This window comes from Camponotus floridanus, unplaced genomic scaffold (genome assembly GCF_003227725.1).
Source record: "Camponotus floridanus strain SB8 unplaced genomic scaffold, Cflo_v7.5 scaffold27, whole genome shotgun sequence".
NCBI lineage: Eukaryota > Metazoa > Arthropoda > Insecta > Hymenoptera > Formicidae > Camponotus > Camponotus floridanus.
The window spans coordinates 218035-233317 of record NW_020229403.1 but is presented as its reverse complement, the minus strand read 5'-3'; the positions used below and the strand labels follow the sequence as shown (position 1 = coordinate 233317).

Genomic DNA, 15283 nt, shown 5'->3' with positions numbered 1-15283 from the left:
TATCGACATGAAACGCAAACACGTAACAACTCTACGGATTCTTATAATATCCATATTTCTGAAGCAATTTTCTTGTCGTAGAATTGAAATGTTTTGTTCCCATAGACACTTTTAAACAAACGTTATACTTTTCTAGCGTATATTTTAAATGTCATAAATTTATGCATCGTATTATTTTTTATACTATAATTGGGTAAAACAAAATCAAATAAAATAAATTATTGAGCAATTAAAAATTATTGAACGTATAATTGTTGAAATTATAATGAAATTTATTCAATGTAGAAAAAATAAGTTGAACTGCAACATAAATATGATTATTTACGTTTAAGCTGAAATTCAAACTAACCAAGAAATTAAATTATTGAGATATTTAACGTAAATTGTTGAAGCGCCTCAATCCAGAACGTAAGCCAACCGTAAGTGAGTCTAACAACAATTTCACATGCTTGTGTAAACCAACTCGGCGTGTAACAAACAACACCTCTTCCGTATAGTGCATAAAATATCATATAATTACGAAATTGTGTTCCATTTGATCGGTTTGTTTTGATGATTCAGCGTTTAAGCCTCCGACCCAACTTTCATTAGGAAAAAATCAATCGCAAAATTCGAAAGCGAGCCATTTTGTATCGCCAGAAAGTACAATTATCATCAGTGCAAAAATAATCCTGAAAAAAATCGTAAAGAAAAAATGAATACATCTAGTTAGTCATATTTTTACAATTTAAATTAATTAAATAGTACAAAGCGAACTAATTAAATATTATAATATATACAAAAAACCATCCAATTCGCATAAGTCAGAGTGAAGCTGATGAGAAAAACTAGGAAATTTCGAAAAAAATTTAATTCGCAAGTTTACGCGAGTTTAATCCGCGCAATTTTATTTTTTACAAATATTAGCATACATCCCATTTGTATTCTCGTGTCGCGAACGTGATGTATACTTGGTAAATACAATCGAGATACATAATATTTTCATGAAACTCTCGAAGTCGAAGTCGCTCATGCGGGAGAGACACCGATCACGCTCGTTGCGGGGGCGGCGGCTGCATCGGATAAGGCTCGGTCGTTTAATATGCACCGTCGTACGGCGCGGCGCGGCGCGGAGCAGCGAAATATAACATTGCGTGCACGTTGCATAAGATCATAAATGAGAGCGGGGACCTGTAACCTCTCAGGATGGAGTCGTCATCCTCTTCCGACCTCGGTCGCGCGTGCGCGACTCTTTATGTCGGCTGTTACCACGCGCCGTGACACACCCGCGCGAGAAAAATTTCGAATGCGGAAACCCTTGTTCTCGCGAGAGAAAGAGAGGCGGAAAGGGAAAGAGAGAGGTTTCGCACAAATACCGCACAATGCCCGATTCGATGTCAAATATCGGAAATAGCGCAAAAGCTACGATGTGTACTCATACGTCTCTATCAGTTGCATTAATTTACGTGACTTTTACGTAATTAAGCGCGCACTTGTCTACATAATATTTATATCTGCTCGATATGACGCTCGATGTGACAGGAAACTTATAACGAGACATTTTAATTCACCGTTTATTTCGTTGCATTAGCTCGTATGATTTTTACGTGATTAAATGTGCACTTGTCTGTGCAATTAATACTTGCCCAATTTATTATCAGTGCATTAGCTGATACGATTTTTACGTGATTAAACGCGCACTTGTCCATACAATTTATACCTGTTCGATATCGTTCGACGATAATTTCGGTAATATTAAATTAATTCTGTCCATCACATATACACACATATGCACTCTTAAAAATCTGTCATATAGTATTTATTTTATCGTAATGAGATATTAGCGACATGATATATCTTTGAATCTCGTCAAATATAAAAAAATAAAATGTATTAAACAACCGACATTCCTCGCGATGAATGCAGGCGGATCTTACTTACGCTCTTATCGTTTTTTCTTTATGAAAAGCAAGTCGTCTCATAATTAATAAAGACTCGTCATATTAGACTCTTGGATAAACCGCACTTTTTACGATGTTATCTCCTGTGAAATTTGCATGCTTTTCGCGTATTTGCTTGTAATTCCGCGTGGAAATATACCAGGAGAAAAGAGAAAATTTAAAAGTGTAGAAATGGAATAAATGAAATTCGCTATGAATGCACTGCCGTCGTTCACGGATCTTTATTAATTTCACATAGCGTTTCCGGTAAACGAAAAAGAGAACGCGAGAGCATTACGGGCGTCTTGAGTGGCTATCGGTTTTTCTTCGTTCGAGCAAAACAGTAACAGTGAAACAAATAGCGCGAATCAACTCTTATCATAAGAAAATATTTTCCTTTGTAAGTCTTTGTCTTTCTTCGCATAATCGGCCGACACACTCTCGTTTCTCGCGCGCGCATTTCTCTTAATATAATATATTACAGCACCTATTAATCTATTCGTGCGAAACTATCGCGTCTTATCCAAAGTTTGCGTTGCATAAACGCAAAGATGAGTATAAATGGCTCAGTCTGCTCTTTGTGATAATTTAGTTTAGAGAGAAGCTGCATGATGAGTTTAGATGAAAAATTAATTAGGTCACAAAATGGAAGTTATATTTCTACTGTCTTTTATTCATTGCTCTGAATTTGTCAAGACTTTGAAATCGTTCTTCTATTTTTTTATTATGCCTTTGTCGGGCAACAATTGTGTCATTTGTAATGTTTCTTCCACAAAAAAATAACTCGCATATAAGAAACCAGAAGAGAAGCGAATCTAATATTAATAGTTAGCAAGTATTTGAACGAATGAATGAAAAGGAATGAGAGAGAGAAATATTTTTTCCATACTCTGCAATCGAAAAGTAATTTTCACTATTACACAAAAAAAATATGTAAGAGGAAACGCGCCTTTGATAGCTAGCAGAAAACATAGATTTGTAATTGGTACTAAAGGGAAATTATGCGCGCTAGAGCATACCCATGAACGAGATGTCTAACATTAAAAAACCTCAATTGGAATAATCCAACATTTTTTTGCTTTAGAAAAAAAATTTTAATCCTTCCCCCGTCTTTCACAAAAAAATCTTAAAAAATTACTTGCGCTTGTCTCTGCGCTCATCCTTATAAATGATTAATTCTTGGTGTGTCTATTAACATCTGAGAATTCTATTCATATTCTCTACTGAGAATTCTATTCATATCCTCTATTCATATCATTTCTTATCACCGTGACATCTAGATACGAAAATAAAGGAAACTGACTGCGCACTGATTTCTGCTCTTTTTTTTAAACTGAGCTTAAAAAAAAATAAAGACGTAAACAAAATATTTTATCCGTTTCACACAAAAACAAGCAAAACGTTGCAATTATTTAAATGCGACATTTAATAAAGAGAGATTAAAATCAATTACGAATCTTCTCGTTAATTCTCGTCAGGTATTAAACAGTAATTCTCTCTCGCTCTCTCTTTTCTTCTTTTCCCTTCGATCTCCCATTAATTCTATACCATTTAAACAGGGTACGCCGCTCCACCACCCATTGCCATCTTTCATTAATAATTCATGCTTTCCGCTTTACAGGGTCAACAGTGGACGTTTCTTCGTGCCACAAGTCGAGCGCGTAGCATCGCACAAAGCCACCGAAAGACACGAGGCGAAGTAAAATCGAGCGGGTTGTACAAGTCTCGTTATACAAATTCTTATAGTTAACATTTTGTAATATTAAAATAATTCTAGAGAAGGAGACTAGAAAATGTTAGGAGAATAGAAAGTGTTTAGATTCTTGATCTTAAACCGCCGCGTAAACGCAAACGCCGTCACACCCTGCGCAAAGTAAAAAGTTAAAATCGCCCAACCAATTCCGATGCGCAAAGTAATTGAGTGATAAAATAATAATACCGTTAATATTGACGTACCGTTAAAATGTCTCGCGAGTAAATTGACGTTTGACAGGCGCAACATCGATTGTGCGTTATTATCTATCAATTATTTGAAATGAACGTAAATTAAGTGGGCGCGATATCCTCTAAAGTGTGCACTTAAATATGTAAACTAAAATATGCAAAATAGGTACGTGAGGTGACTAATTAAGTCTCAACGTAACGAATTAAAAAACTCTGCGGCAGTGAATTTACGCGGCAGTTTTTCTAAGCTAAAAACTAGATGGTCTCTCTCCTCCCTCTTCCGTGAAATTAATTGTTAAAAGTATTCTCGTTACGGAGAGTGACCGGTACGGAGGATTTCCTTAACGGTGCGAGCGTGTTAGTGGCGCATACCAGGATAACCGCGCGTATGCACCGAAGGATGCCAACGTCGTCCTTTACGGTAGAATATAAATTCCAACGAGCGCGTTTAGCGGAATTTACGAGCGTCATTTTAAGAACTGTTTTGCCTTGCTCAACCATATGGTTCCCACGTAAATATCTTTCGCTCCGTCTCGCCGTTAAAACTCAGTACGCAACCATTAACCGTATTCTGCCTACTCGTGACGCGTACATTTTCTCCTTTTGCCGACGTCATCGGCATAATTAGCACTTTAGTTAATAGCGATGAGATTAATACGACTCTCGAGTGCTAATTAAATTCGACTTTTCGTCTCTCAAAAGAAATCCGCGTCACGGTAGCGCGCGACTTTGCGTGTACAATTGATAATATTAATGATAACTTTGTGACGACTCTAATGCGGACATTAAAATTGCGCGCTAAAGACTTTAAAAGTTATCGTTTATCGAATATTATTTTCAAGTATCGACGTCAAAACATTTTTCCGTATATTTTGCTCGATAAAAGCAAAGCGAAAGAAAATCCTCCATCAAGTAAAATAATACTTTTATCAATAAATATAAAGAAGCTGTATTATTTTGTTCAATAGAGAGAGAGAGAGAGAGAGAGAGAGAGAGAGAAGGAAAATTATCGCAAATATAATAGATATGCTCTTAAAAAGAATACTCGGTTAAATATTTTTCAGAGATGACATACTTATTACAAATACGTATTTTTATCAAAGTTACATTTTAGAAAGCAGAAGCTATAATTAATATATCCGCATAAAGGAAGCCATAAAATTGCTTTTACGCGCACATTATTCTTAAAGTCATAAGAAAGCAAAATTCAGAGATGCTACTTTCAACGTGGAGCAGGATATTATCCGCGCAAGCACCATTATCTAAAGTCGGTTGTACGCGCAGGAAAGTCGGTATGATCGATACCAATTGCGACGGTGCTTTTGTCGAGATTCGACGTCATTTTCCATAGAATATGCACACGCTCGATCGTCCCATCGCGTCGCTTCGCGTCGCGTCGCGGAAATCGTCGATATTTTCCCTGCGCAGCCGACACGTCCCCGTCGTTAGTCGAAGAATGAGATTACAGGGCGCGAGGGCGCCCCCCAAGTGAAAAATCGCAAAGTGTCCCGACGAAATTGGCCCACGGTCCATTCCTCGACTTAGGTGTTGCCGTCGTCGTCGTCGAGATATCGATCCGATCCACGGTGGATTGCGTGGTCCTTTGTGCGAAGGGACGGGACCAGGTGCCCGGACCGACGAGCTGTAATAGAAGGCAGTTTCCACGGAGTGCGTTTGGAAACACTAAACCTCTCCCCCTCCTCTCTTCCTTTTCCTCTTTCGAAGGTGGAAGGATTTCCCTTCGTCTTCCTTCATTTTTTTCCATTTTTACCTCTCCGCTCTCTTCCGGCCGTCAGCTTTCCTTTACATACGTACATATTGTATGTACGAGAGAGGCTGTATATGAAAGAGGACAGTCGCGTTTTAGGTACATATCTGTCGTAGATATGTACATCTCTCGGGCCTTCTGTACATTTAGCACACTTATATGTATATAGGCATATATATATATATATATATATATATATATATATATATATATATATATATATATATATGTACACTGTGCCAGTATATACGTCTCTTCCGCGTTATATCTAGCGAAATAATTCGTAATGCAATGGCAGAAATAAAAAAAAAAAAAAAAAAAAATTTGGTATGAAAGTTGCGCGGTTTAGAAGGTCGTACGACATGTAATGCGCCGCGAGTCCTTGTCGCGTGAATTTGCATCCCGCGAAAATGTCCACATGCTACATTACGATTTTTTTAAGTGAAACGTCCAATTTCCGTTTCCGTTTATTTTCCATACACCTTGGATGTATTATAATTTCTCCGCTTCACTAGGCGGCCGCGTGAATCTTTTATGCGCGACATCGTTGTCACGCCTTATTCGGAGCTTTTTTCGAATTATACAACTAGAGAGAGAAATATATATATATATATATATATATATATATATATATATAAAATCCCGCTCTCTATGACACGGCGTATTCGGTATACAAGACGCCATTTTATCCCTACTCCGTGGCCCGAATTACCTGAATAACTTTGTCATGATCGCACTGTTGGAATTTCATGATCGTGCTTACGCGGCGACGGTGGTCGTGCTCAAAATGCGGAAGCAATGTCCATAGGCTGTGTGATGTTTACCGATAAATGCGTTGGAGTGTGTATTCGTAACTTGATATTTCCCATGGTCGGATGATCGTAACAAAGCAAAATGCCGAATGGGTTCTCCAATTACTTGTGCAACGAATAACGTAATATTAACGCGGCATAAACATTTTAATCAAATTGAATTGCATCAAACTCGCGCCGTTAAAATACGTCAGAAAGCTCAAAAAGCGCGCTAGCCATTCTCCAAATCTCGTTTCGATTACAACATATCGCGTTCGCTTTGTATCCATTACAATCGATCTAAACCCAATCTTGCAATCTTGATATTGTTCCCCTTTTTATTTCCAATTATTGGCTATTACGATGTTGCAGTTTCCGTTTCTCCCTGCTCTATACACGGGGTTTATCACCGTTACAGAATCACCGTTACGATCGTTATATTACGCGATGCGGCATCCGATTCTCGGACATGCCGTGTTATTTATTTCGAATTTTCGTTTGCGGCTTCTGGCGCGGAAACAGCAAGCCGCTGCTTTCGCTAACTGACCGAGCTAAAATGCGAAGCTTCGCCAGAGGAAAGGGCGAGAGAGAAAGAGAGAGAGAGAGAGAGAGAGGGAATAACGTATAAAACGGAAAAGGGCAGCTATGCGAACGAATCGTGGTAAATATCAAAAACAGCCTCGGCGAATTAGCGGTTGTGTCTATTGAGGGAACCAATGCGAGTGGCATAATCGTGTACTCGAAATGAAAGCCGTGTCGCGAAAACATTTTCAACGACATCCAAAATACTCTTCCCTCCTTTACAAAGAGAGAGAGAGAGAGAGAGAGAGAGAGAGAGAGAGAGAGAGAGAGAGAGAGAGAGAGAGAGAGAGAGAGAGAGAGAGAGAGAGAGAGAGAGAGAGAGAGAGATATTCGCGGATATTCACCGGTCACGCGAGAGAACGGCGACCTGGACGACGGTGCTTCGTCGTGGGTCAACAGAATTTTCACTTCGGAACACGGTGAATTTGAAATTTCGCGAAAACAAGAAGCCACTGCTGTTGCCGTTTTCCCGATCGCTCTCGCGTGAAACCGGACGGAATTAATCGAATATAAAACACGGCATTAAGAAGCGATCGAAGAAGATGCTTTCCCGCAGCTGAATCCTTCTCTCTTTCTCTCCCCTTCTCTCTCTCTCTTTCCATCAGCCAACTTTTCGATATTCGAGTGTAAATTTCGCCCGGATATGTTCCCGTCCTATTGCTTCGTTTCCGGAATTTCTCTGCAAGTGGGTAATATCGGGTTATCCCGTGACTCTCGTCAATTCATTCTTGCTCCATTTATCTCCTCGCGGAGATAATACGTAAGTGGAAAATCGAAAGGGATAGATCGATGGCAAATTTTCTTCCGTCTCTTTTCTCGGCTTTGACGTTGCCGAAAAGGCAGGGAGACCCGCGTTTCGGCGGATTGTTGTTTACGCGGGATGACGGGACATTCCCTCCGCAAATAGTTTAGACAGCATTACCGAGGGGAATTTGTAATCTCTCGTAAAAATATATGTTAACCGGGACGCGCGACCTGGAGGGCAGGACGGAAACAACGATATCCATGGGCTTGAACGGGGGAATAAAAAAGGAAAGGAAAGGAAAGGAAAACGCAGGCGTATACTTTGCGCAAATATTTTACTTGCGCCTCGGATGCTCTAAGTACGCGGCTTCAAGTAGAAAGACAAATGTTGGGTGGTATAATCCATTTCTTGCTTATTTTTTGGAATCGCGCTGCAGCAGTCGGAGGGGAAAAAAGGAAAATTGTTAAAATAATAGGATTATAAAAAGCGTCGATAAAAACGTGTATTTGTCTTTGCAAGAATGATTACGATTGCATCTGCGAACACGTTTCGAGGACGCGATTTAAACAATTAAAGGAGCCTCGTGCTCGATTTAACATATGCAAAATATCCATAAGTTTACGTCGCAAGAAACGAAACGAAATTTGCGCGACTCTGATTCTCGCTTCAGGCAATTATTATTCAATTTCGTTTAGCGTGACGGCACGAATGCGATGCGATGCCGAGTAACGTGACGTTCATTCTATGACATCCATCAGGACGAAATTAAATCGCGCATGTAAATCGAGACGTCGTATTTTACATTTACGAGTTAATATTTTAAGTTTTGTCCGGAACGAATATATAAAACCCAAGAATCTCGCATTCGGCTCTTCGATAAAAGTACGACCATTTAATTCAATTATAACGCGAGTGCTACGGACGTCAGATTCTACGTTTATTACTTTTTATCCCAGACAGCAGATTTATATGGAATTCGCCATACTTTCGTGGCAAGTAACAAGATTCATTCGCGACATTTCTTTTATTACGCTCGCGTTAATTATACTAAAAATCTCGAGTGCAATCTCTCTCTCTCTCTCTTTCTCTCGCTCTTCCGGACGACGTATAGGTACCAATTTATTATGTTGATTTGCCGTGAGAAAACTTGGCTTTTTCCATTCTTTAGATATAAGAATATTAAATTATAATATCTTGGGTCTCTCTCTCTCTTTCTCTTTCTCTTGTTTCTCATTTGGTACATTTTTTACCGTATTTTAATGAAGAGAGAGCAAGATATACTTTATATATACCTCCTTTTATTTTCACTTGTTGAAAATATACTACTGCTATTCGAGTTATTAAATAATTATACATGCATTATCTCTTAAATGCGTAGACTAAATAAATTCCAGATTAGAGATGTAATAAAAGCGCTAGATAAAGTGCGCGCTATTCCGTGAAAGAAGCGGCTCCTTCGCGAGTTCCTCGCGGGATCTCGGGTTCTTGCGAAATCTCACGCCGCATTTCTGCGCTGTAATGCAATTCCGCGTGTCTCGCGTTTTTGCACAGAAGGAAATGTATCTTGGGCAAAAACTTTCGCAGGCGCGCGTACATTCTCGCGATAACGTAGCGTTACAATTTTTCGCGTCCCGAGGAGCCTGCCAAAGGAAGAATCGGATGGATCGCGTGTCGATCGTGCGGCGCCGAGAAAAATTCTAGGATCCACATCGTATATTATCCCTTAATTCGCAAAGTGCCGAAAAGTGCGATTACGAGAGATCGAAGCGCTTTGTGTATCGTATCTCGAACTTTCAGTGGTCCTTTTTTAAACCTGGAGCCTTAATCGAGATAACGACACGTAAAATGATCAATCTAGCGACATCGCAGCTATAGTACAATAGCTATCAACGGCGATTCTGATGGAGCTACCGATTAACAAGTCGCCGTTTGTGCGTATCGAAGCGATCACGATATAAAATATTTGATGCTCGCTTCGAGTATTATTTTTTCACGACGTGTACCTGCCATACGTGACATATATCACGATGAAATAAAATGAAAGCGTGCTTCGCTGTCACTTTCGCGTTTTGAATTACAACGATTTATTAAATTATTCAATGTAATATCTCTCGACACGAAACAGCGGTCGAGCGAAGAGAATTTAGCGCTAGGTATATTAAGCAACAACAGTCGTGCCGTTACAATGCTGTAATGCAGCACTCGTAGCGTAACGTTTATCACTCGGCGATATCATTTATTTTCGCGCAAAGACTGTAAATTCCGCGCGCTCGATACTTTTCTCTTCGACAAAACCACGAAAAATACTAAAAAAAAATACCAAACATTATACGACGAGATGATTGTAAAACGAAACGAATTTGGCGACATAATTGGAGCCAAATGCGAGCATCGCGATGATCTCCCTCGCGACTCTATCTTGCGATTAAGCGAGTTTATTACGCGACATAAACGTCCAAGTCCATGAAAACCCCGCGAAAAGTTTCAGGTCGACATGAGCCACGCGGCATTTTACACGTACCGACTGTAGGAAACAATTATCTCAGAACGTAAGATAACACGTAGACTGTCGTGGAAATTTGCCAAAGCGCCGGGGGAGAAATTGGCTTCATGACAATCAGCAACTTCCAGCAACGTGGAACAGCCAAAGACTATTGAGCGACGATATATACGGTGTCTGTCCCTCCCTCTCCCTTTCTTTATGTACGCGGACGCGTACAAAGATCAGCCTTGATTGCTCGCGGTTTCATTAGCCTGGATATTATAAGGAAAGTTTCGTCCCTTCGGCCGGAAGACGCAACAGCCCTCTGTCTCTCCTCGAATTAACGTCACTATGCGCCAGCGAATTGTCCGTATACACGTAACGCCATAATCGCACCGTTATCCTACTCTGATCCGTATACACGAAGGAGGAACAGGAGCGCGATATTTGCAAGATCCACGGCTTTATTACTAACGTCATCTCTAGGACGAGACGTGCATGCATCCTCGAATTTATATATATTTTAGCGAATACATTAGCGGCTATACATTATTCCGTCACAATGTTATCGTATTTCTTCGCGCGACAAAATAAACGAATACGACGATTTTTCTTTACGCGTCGAGCACTCGTGGAGAGTGTCTGCATTCTTCTAGGCGGACTTTCATTGCGCGAGAAAACACCGCGAGAGAGGAAGACTTGAAGCGAGAGAAACGAGAGCGAGCCCGTAAAATTTATACGGAAGATAATATATCGGAGCGCGGTATTTTGCGGGACGTTCAGCCACGCAGGGAGATAGAGAAAGGGAGGGAGAGAAAGAAATAGAGAGAGGGAGAGAGAGAGAGAGAGACGCGAGAGTGGCTTATTTTTGGCGCGAGAGGACCCTCCCCATTCGCGGGGGTTAAAGAATGTCTTGCTTTTGATTTATACCCCGTTCCAGAAGTTGCGGATGCACAAACATCGTCTGGCACAAGCCGGATTGTTCTCGCACCTTCCGCCGTGCTCTTGTACAAGGATACTTTCTACCATGTGACCCGAAGATACAAAACCAACGCGGCATCCCGCTTACAATTTATGGAGGAATTTCGTCCACGCTATATCCCTGGATCCGTCAAGGGCGCTTTCGCAACGAGAGAAATATAATTGCTCGTAAAAAAGCGACCAAAGTTCTCGGTTTAAATATGATTAACGCCCCGAGAAAAAAACTTTTGCGAGATAATATTAATTAATATTGCATATAATATAAATAAATATACATATTATACAAATTTAGCAACAATTGCAAGTTTTTTTTTTTCGAACGAGTTATTAAAAACATAAATGTATTTTTACCTAAATCTTTTCGAAAAATAAGCATTATTAATTAACCTTCTGTTTATTTTGCCGATATTATTTCGACCGCGATTTTTCACGTGACTTTTCGCGTCATTATTGAAATCATCAGTGTCTCAGTTATCGCGTTTCATCGGCGTTTATCCATTCGACAGCCATCGATCCGCGCGTTGGCGCAAACTCGACGCGAGCACTCCGGTGTCCATGCACTGGAAAAATGTCTTTCTGTTATTTCGCGAAAGCAATCTGATGCCAGTATAGTTCTCGTTACCTCCGGACAAGTCTTCTTGCCGGCGTCGAACATACTCAACTTTCTCGCTTGACGTATCGGAAACTTTCTCGATCGCCTTTCTGTCACATATCGAACGTTCAAAATCGAAATTAACGGACCGATCGTCGAGCGTATCGACGCAGCGATGCAAGAATGAGAGACGCCGAGAAATAATGGCGAGTGTAGCGCGAATTAATTTTTATCTCGAGTTTATAAAATAATCGAGCATAAGGCAACTAACGTACGGGAGCTTGTACTTGTGCGCGAGTGCGCGTTAAATGAGCAACATGACAGACGATGCACCTCGGTGCATCACGGTAATTACCCGATAAACGGTACAAATGATATTTAGAACATGTCAAGCTTAACATCCACTCAAAACTTCAACTGTCGCTTGCTTGTTTCCACCGAATGATAAACTCCTGATTAATTGCGTGAGGAGTTAGCTAATGTAAATAGTTAGCGACAATAGCGTTATTTAACATCAACAACCGTTACGCGAATGAATAATCCATCGTGAAAGCTTTCTTTAATTTGCTCGTTACATCGAATCTAGTTGAATTGTTCCTTCCAATTTCTTTCCAATTACTTCATCTCGTTCGATTTTCACGTTAAATTTACTTTCTAACGTTATCGTGCATCTCTTTTCATTTATTTATTACGACAGATATGTACGAGGAGATCGACTCGAGTACGCTCGATCGTGCTACAAGAATATACGGGAAAATAAAGTGTTCGTTGTAAAGAAAGCGGAGCCTCGTCGAAACACTCTTAGCGAAAACTTGGAATTTCATTCCAAGATTTACATCGAAATACTGCGAGTTTCTCGTTTCCTTCGACCAAACTCCGACGCTCGGGGTGAAGGATTTGTCACCCGGAAGAATTTATAATAGATTTTGATAAAAGATAGTTCCGGGCACTCGTCGGTCGGTGCTTTTGACATCTTTTAATTTATGGAGCGAGGATTTGTCGGGCAACAGAATAGCGCGAAAGCGTAGGGTGTTAAGTCGAGTCGAGTCGGATATTGCATCACGGCCGTGGTTATCGGCGCGTTCGCAAAAAGGCGTCTTACCCCGGCAGCGGAAGGGAGAGCAAATGAGCCCTTTTTTTCGGATCGACAATGGTCCTCCAACCACCGAGGATTACGCAGCTTTCGCTCGATGGAAGAAGGAAACGCGCGCGGAGGACGAAAGAAAGAGGGAAAAGCATCACGCTCGCTCGCTCTCGTTCTTACGGCGGGAATTTTCAGGCGTCAGGTTTTCCGGGAAATTTATGGCGAGGTCACAGCTTGGACCGCCATGAACAGTGCTCACCCTCCTTTATCCGACCTTGTTATCGTTCAGGACCTCTCGCAGGTGTTACGCGCGTAATACGTGAGCATCGGGCATTCACGTCCGAGAAAGAACATGTCTCGTCCGATGGGACATTGCAAGCTTGACGCGGGCGACAACGATTTCGTCTTCCGGTCAACGTGCCTATCGCGATGGAGATCTTGCTGCAAGTGCGACCCGAGTTTCTCGCAATTTGCGAGGTAAGACGACGCCGAGATGGAAGCGTCGAGAGATTCAATGAGGAACATTCCGAGATCTTTATACCGCGAAAGGAAAGAGCGAGAGAAAGAGAGAGAGGAGGAATGGCGATCGAGTTACCGATTTATTAGACCATAAATTATCCTTAACAGACGTCGATAGCCGCGCGGCAAGTTCGTATCTTCCCGTTTTTAGAGCCACAGGCGGCAGTCGCGCGATCATCCAATTTCACGGTGGATATCATTTCTTGCATATCCCTGAGAAGACACATTTTGCAATTATGATATGTGCGCGGCGCGCGCATGTCAGGAAACGTAAAGCTTTCTGGGAAGGAGATTTATCGACCGCAATTTTTGACGCTTCGCGAATATCGGGTCGCTTTTCTGTTAGCTGACATTTCACGGATACAGGATGTCGTAGCAACGACACATGCGACAGCCTTCTCCAAACGCGGCTTCTCTCTCTAAGCTTGCACGTTGGATTTTCGCTGAGTAAAAATTTAATCGCCGGCTTTATGAACCATTTAATATCGAGATTAAAGGATTGGCCGATATTTACTTTGCAATTTAATTACATCAAGCTACATCGGGAAATCTAGAGAGAGATGGGAGAATATTCGGATATAATGACGGCAAGATGAATACAAGTTATATACGCGTGTTTATATGCACCTTGGACGATGATGAAACCCGGTGCATGGAAATAATTACGACTCTGACGCGACGCTGCATCGCGATAGGGCGCGGATTAGACGAAGAGGGAGGAGGGAGGGGGGGTGGGGAACAAAGAGATAGAAATAGGACGAAACCGGCAACGACGGCGGAAAAGAGAAGATAACGGACGAAGCAAGGAGAAGCAGATCCAATTTGATGACTGGATACACATCGCTGAATGCGCGTCTAGCTAAAGTAATTATTAACGCCAATTGCAAAGTAATTAAACATCGCTGCGCCTTCGTCATCCGTCGGTTGTCCGGAAGCTTAAATCTTCCTCGCGCGAAAATCATTGCGATTTTTCCCTCTCACGTTCCTCCCTCACCGTATAATCCCGGTATATATCGATCTTGATTCGCATACACGTACGGAAAATATATGCTGATAAAAGTAAAATAAAAGGAAAAAAATATTTTCCACGTCAAGTAAAAAAATGTGAGAGATTAAAATCTATTAATATAAGAAAATTCATTAATAAAAAATTCGGCATATATTTATATAATATATGCCGATCGAAACGTGTAATTAGTATCGCGTTACGCATTATGTATGTAATGCGAGGCCGCGCTGCACGAACGAGCTGTTCGTTAGCATTAGCTTATCGCCAATCAGTGCATAAAACTCGCTTTACGACACAAAGAACGCCGCGCGCGCATGCACACGTATATTACGGCGGTAAATAATGCATAATTCCCAAGTATATCATCAACCGCGGCGTTTATCGTTTCTTTAAAAGCAACACCGGCCGCACGGTAAAGAAAGCGCCGGGTGCCGCGCTCTTTTATTCCGCGTTCTTTCGCGTTTCGCGCACCGCCCGCTCATTACGCCCCATACAGCTTAGACGGTCCATTAATGCTGCGAGCAGATACCGGGGAGCGCTTTAATTGTCCGTTATAACTCAGGCGAACGTAACTTTTCCCGTAGGGATGTCAAGGAGGTGGGCTCGGAGGTTACGGGGAGCAGATAGAAAGAGAGGATCGGGAATCACGGGGAGGGGGGACGAGAAACGGGAGACGAGGATAAGAGGGGTGAGAGGGAGCCTCGCGGAGAGGTAGCGTTTTAAGTTTGCGAGGGTGTTAGTGAAAAGGCGACATTAAAACGTCAGGCCACGTCTTGTATGCATCCCAGGGGTCGCGGATGAGGCATCGTCAAAAAAAAGTGGGGCGGCGCCCCTAAATCAGTGTAATCGGTGACCTGCCTGGGGAGT

The 15283-nt window shown here is 41.5% G+C and overlaps 1 protein-coding gene across 4 annotated transcripts in view; it reads right to left on the bottom strand.

Annotated features, from left to right (window-relative positions):
• LOC105248259 (tyrosine-protein phosphatase 99A) overlaps window positions 1-15283 on the bottom strand; it is a 257956-nt gene that overhangs the window by 62263 nt on the left and 180410 nt on the right. The window lies entirely within an intron of this gene.